Below are 6,000 nucleotides of genomic sequence, written 5' to 3' on the forward strand. Positions count from 1 at the left end.
AATATATGATACAAAAACACTGAAATGTTTTACTTTATCTCAGCGGTAATTTCTTGTCCAGTTAGGTACATCTTATTCCCAAGATAATAAATTTTCTGAAAAACCTTTTTGTACGATCATTCACAAATATTAAGGCTTTTAATAGTTATATCATCCAATGCTTATATTGCCTAGCCAACATTTACTGTGAATCTATTAATGCCCTGCTTTTAATTCCTAATGATACTAAAATTAAATTAGCTATGTACTCTCTTACAACTTCTGTCTCCTGATCTGGAAGATTGTTTATACAAGCAATCAGGGAAGTTAGCTGCTCACTGGCAGGGCAAGTGTCTGCAAATAGCCTCTGCAATAACATATTAGCCACTGCAAATGGAGAAATATGAATTAAGCATATAGATATTGCACTTGTTTCCCTTGTGCCTCCCCCCTTTCCTTGACATGTTTACACATTTGTAATGTCAGAAAGAGCTCTGAATGTTGAGCATTAATTAGATGTGGGAACTGGAGCATAAAATAACATCTACATTTTATCCTTTTTAATCAAGAGGAAATGCTCTAATGTTGGATTTAGATTTAATGCAAAACTAAATATTTGACTCACAATATATTATGTCAGCAGATTAGCTGGTATTTATCACAGTTTTCAAAACTAGGGCTTTAATGCCTCATTTGGCATGATTTTGTCAGCCCCTGGCAGAAAGCTGATAAACTGTCCATTTATGCCATTACAGCTGCCTCTTGTAGCATTTGTGCTGCTATGGAGAGGGGTCAGCTTTTCCTTAAAACCTTTGGTTTTGATCATTTTATAACAGATTGATCTTTAAAGTTAATTTGGCTGTATTACAGTAGATAAATTTAAGACTATAAATTGGGTTTTGATAGTACAAAAATAGCTTAAATTGACTGAGTGGCCAAAAATTATCTAAATGCCACATTCTTTTTGCCAAGGTAGCTGAAACTGGAGCTAAAACTACCACTGGACTTCTATTTCTTCTCTAATTCTGAGTTTCTCCTTCGTAGGGATATTTTTTTTTCTTTGCTTGGGCATTTTTAAAGATTTCCTTTTGTGCACAGGTAGAAAAGAAAAAATCTTTTCCACAATAAAGGTCAAAGCTGAAATGGACCAAATTATACTGTTTCTGTTGACCAGATAAGATGATTCTAGAGGATACTCTAGCTCTAAAACTCTCTCCAGGCATGTGCTTTTACCCACTTGGGGTTGTCAGAGTGGACAACATGTTACCCTGCACCCCAGCTCTTACATAGAACGTGGATATGCCAACATCAAGTACCCTGTGCTCAAAAGATCAGCATTGGGGATGTCATTATTCCTACTGACTTCTATTGTATTATTTGCCATTTCCACTGGGAAGAGCTGATATACTCACAGGCCCAACTAGAGATGTGCTTGAGGTGGTTAAAGCCACCTACATTGCCTGAGATGGTGGAAGCCCGGGTATGAAATGGTTCCAACTATTTCTCCAGAACAGGACAAGTCCTCAAGTTATACAAATGCTATGCTACACTTTTCTTGTAAAGTCCAAATTATGTCATGTCTTGTTATAAATGCAACAGAATTATTTACCATTAATTTCTAATCCACCTCTGTCTTTCTTCTTGGTTTCAGAAATAGATACTGTGTCACTGTTCTGCTGACTGGGCCACAACGCTGCTGGGACAGCTGTGACAGCCTGAGGAATTAAAAACGAGACGGGGAGTCCTGTTTCTCCCACAGAACCTTCCATTTCATCAGAGTCTGCTTACAGAATGAGCGCTTTACTAGTTTTATCAAAGTCGGAAAAATAGTAATGGAAAGACACATGCAACACCAGCAGGAAGGGCTACTCAAACGTGCAGTGCTTGGTCCCTCACCCGCACTGGCAGGGAATGGCTTCCTGCAGGACTGGCTGAAGCTCTCTTGGGTAATTAGTGAATTAGTTGCAAAACAGCCTCTGTGTTCAGTGTAGTAACATCATTAGAAATATGAATTATGTGTCTGTTTAGGAAGACTGACACATTTTTACAATTATCTAAACAAAATGAATTGCAGAATTTCAGGTCAAACCTGAACTTTGCCCTGTCTCCAGAAGTGCAAGGACAATTAAGTCACTGACTTGTAAAGAGCACAACTCATCCTGCCCATTTGCTTTCCTTTTTTTTCCTGTTGATACCATTGAAGCCGTTGTCAGCATATGCATGAATTAAGCGAGCATTTACCTTTGGTGACTGGCTTTTGGTAGGGAAAGTATGTGGAAAGCCAGCTGCTCAGGATGTTTAAAGCAATGCTTTTCAATTTACAGGCATAAATTAATTTTTCCCCTACCAAAACGTAAGGAAAAATAGTTCCAGCACTGAAATCTTACACTCTGCGGAGATGTCAAAACCTGAGGACACAACCTGTTTCAAGAAATTCAGGTGCCTCTTATCTCTGTTCCTGGATAGTTCTGTCCTAGCTGATAATGTTCAGCCACCACCAGACCAAGGGTAAGATAATCCTTCCCTGTGACCAGTGGCGATTTCAGCAAACAGGGCTTTAGTTTCTGTCTGCTTTGGGAAGAGCAGAAGATGGGGTATTAAAACAATTTCCCCAGTAAGACCCACTAGAAGGTGGGAGGAGAGTCATGCATATTTGTGCATACTTGCAGTCCACCCACTCCTTCCTTCCCTGGGCCCACCCTTCCGCCCGCCACGCTGTCCCCAGGGGCACAAAGGCTCTGCCCTGGCTGGATGCTGTGGCAACATTGGGGGGGTTTTCACAGTCTATCCTCCCTGCAGGGCCTAGAAGGAGGGGCAGAGATGCTCTGGGGGCTGGGAGCAGCCCTGCACTCCTCCTCCAGCTAGGAAATGGAGTTATCTGTTTAGCTAAAAGCAATAAAAAGATCTTCCCTCCTACCAACGCCAACTCATGTGGTATGCGTCTGACAAGTCTAGGTAGCTGCCTTGCTCCTGTGCTCAGGCCCAGCAATTGCAGCTACAAATTCTTTAAAACAGCTCATGTTTCTCTGTCATTATCAAGGCAAAACTACCTTTTGGTGGTGGGTTGAAGTCAGCACTTGTGCTAGTGTAGAGATTAAAATTCTCATGGGAACCTGCAGAGGTGGCATCAGCCTCTGGGTCCACTGGAACAGCACCTTTTGTTTGCTGACCTGGTGCAAAGGCAGCTCTTCTGTGCTCAGCAGTGCCAGTCAGCAGAGGCCTCAGAGCTTGTGAGATCAGCACTTTATTCACATGAAAGACCTGATGCCTTTGATTCAGTACTTCTGTCTTTCCAGGATGATGACACCAAAGCAAAGGTCTCTGTGATCTCACTGTCTCAGCAGCTTTCATGTGTGAGATTGGTACACAGAGAGTTGCTCGTCTGGCATCTATTTACTCAGTGGAAAGGGAGCAAAAAGGCACAGACTCGCCCAGGGTCGCACAACAGAGGTGTCGCCAACTCTTTGCAGCGCATTGGCTATTACACCAAGTTTTCTCAGCCTCAGCTTTTGCTGTTGTGTGATAATGTGATCTTTCATTAAAAAACCAACCAACCAACCAAAAAGTCCAAAGACCCTGTAGCATTGTCAAAGAGAAATTAGAAAATGTGCAGCTACAGGACCAAAAGAATCAGAATGCAAATAAGAACCTATATGATGTGTAAAACAAACATGCTTTTCTCAATTTTCTGACTTTTCTGGGGCAGGGGAACTCACAGTTTTAACACTGCTAATGGAAATGGTGAATGTTGTGCTTTGAAGTCCTCTAATATGCTGAAGATGCTCCTGTTCACATAAATAGTTCTCAGGGTTGCCCTGGCCACAGCTTTAATGGGACAACGATGTGGGTAGAGACGTCCCAAAAAAAGCACAAGCCCAAGGCAGAAAGAGTTCTACTAAGTCATCAAATTTAGTCTTTTGTTCTCTCAAACATCTTGGTATCCTTATATATATATGTATATATCACTGGAGGGGTAAAAGAAACTGCACCAAACTTACACAGCTTCTTTTTTGACTTCTTGTCCCCTTACATTTCCCACACAACTCCTACTACTGGTTGCATATTTATTAGCTGATGGACCAGCGTGGTGGCTGGCTGGTGTTATTACGTAACTGCTGCTTAGATGGAACAAGTGCAGTACCAAAACCTAAATCTCTATGAACTCACCTAAGAGGGCAAACCAGAAAATTAAATACCCTGACTAGGATGAGATTTTTGAAAGCATTTGATGTTGGCCTTTCTGCATCCACTGAATTTCAGAAAAAAATCCTTCCCTGCTTATGTGGTGGACAAAGCCATCCTGGCCTGCTCCTGAAGATTTGACTGTCAGGGATGTCTTATCCCTGTTATAACACAGCTCAGTCTTCCAATCAGGAAACCAAAAGAAGAGACATTCTTAGAGTAAGGTTTAGAATTAAATTATAAACATAGATTAAGGTTATAATCTCAGGCATATTTAGAAAGAGTAAAGGATCGGTCATCAGGCTGTTTTACAGATTTCAATTTAAAACGCACTCAGGTTTGTTCAAACTTTAAGCCAATGTGTTTAATGCAGAAAAGTTATTTTTTACTTTGCTTCTTTAATTAAACACCAAGAGAAACTGTTCCCCACATGCTTTGATCTTGTAAATGCTTACTGTTTATCCAGGCAGCTGGAAGAATGAAGAAACAGATATGATTATGTCCTTGCCATCTGTAGTGGGTCTCTGTGGCTGGGATTTGGTAGCGGGGCGGAGGCTGCAGGAGTGGCTTCTGTTAGAAGCTGCTAGAAGCTTCCCCTGTCCTGTGGAGCCAATGCCAGCCGGCTCCAGGATGGGCTTCCTGCTGCTGGCCAAGGCTGGGCCAATTAGAAATGACAGTAACACATCCGTGATAAAATATTTAAGAACAGAAAGTTATTGTGCAGATGAAAATTCCAGCAAGGGAAGAGGGGAGTGAGAAGATGTGAACAACAACATAGACACAAATGTCAGTGCAGAAGGAGGGGGAGGAGTGCTCCAGACACCGGAGCTGTGGCCCCTGTGGCCTGTGGTGCAGCCCATGGTGGGGCAGCTGTGCCCCTGCAGCCCATGGAGGAACATTGGGGTGCAGAGACCCACCTGCAGCCCATGGAGGAGCCCATCCTGGAGCAGGTGGATGCATGAAGGAGACTGTGACCCCATGGGAGGCCCATGATGGAGCAGGGTCCTGCTGGGAAACTGCAGCCCATGCTGGAGCAGCTGTTCTCTGGTAGGACTTGTGGCCCCTGTGTGGGACCCACACTGGTACAGCTCATTCATGAAGGACTGCATCCCACGAAGGAGTGACCCACGGGACAGCAGTTTGGGAAGAGCTGTTGCCCAAGGGATGGACTCACACTGGAGAGGTCCATTAAGGACTGTCTCCTGTGGGAGGGACCCCGTGAGAGCAGGGGAAGGACTCCTCTCTGAGCAGTGCCAGAAACAACAACTGACCGTAACCCTCATTCCCCGTCCCCCTGCACTGCTGGAGGAGAAGAGGTAGAACTTGGAAGGAAGAAGGGGTGGGGGGAAGGTGTTTTTTAGATTATTTTACTTCTCACTCTTTTCCTCTGGTCCTGTAAATCAGTAATAAATTTAATTTATTTGAGTCTGTTTTGCCCGTGATGGTGATCAGTAAGTGACCTCTCCCAGCTGTTATCTCAATTCATAAATCCTTTGTTGGTTTTTTTTTTGTCTCTACTGTCGGGTTGCAGAGGGGAGTGAGAGAGAGGCTTTAGTGGGTACCTGGTGTCTGACCAGGGTCAACCCACTACAGCATCTTAGGCTGAAATAAATTAAACAAAACACATTGGTTTTGTTACATGGGAAACTCTAATATGGTTCTCTGATATGACATAGCGTACCTTAAAACACTGTAGATTGAAATATGCAGGTCTAATTTCTACTGTATTTAATTTTTTTAAATATCAGATGCAACTAATCAGACATAGGATTAGGTGAATAACTATGCAAGGTGTGCAGAGTGATGGGAATTAGGATCTTTGTACTTGAAATTAGTTGT

The 6,000-nt window shown here is 42.9% G+C and overlaps 1 long non-coding RNA gene across 1 annotated transcript; it reads left to right on the top strand.

The window, feature by feature from the left end:
• Window positions 1-1,655: 1,655 nt before the first annotated feature.
• LOC108492070 lies at window positions 1,656-4,680 on the top strand. The gene is made up of 3 exons (XR_001873001.1): window positions 1,656-1,925; window positions 2,304-2,487; window positions 4,628-4,680. It is a non-coding gene; the product is annotated as an uncharacterized LOC108492070 (long non-coding RNA).
• The last annotated feature ends 1,320 nt before the right edge of the window (window positions 4,681-6,000 follow it).

The sequence above is a fragment of the Lepidothrix coronata genome, unplaced genomic scaffold (assembly GCF_001604755.1).
Source record: "Lepidothrix coronata isolate B3197 unplaced genomic scaffold, Lepidothrix_coronata-1.0 Scaffold8, whole genome shotgun sequence".
Lineage (NCBI taxonomy): Eukaryota > Metazoa > Chordata > Aves > Passeriformes > Pipridae > Lepidothrix > Lepidothrix coronata.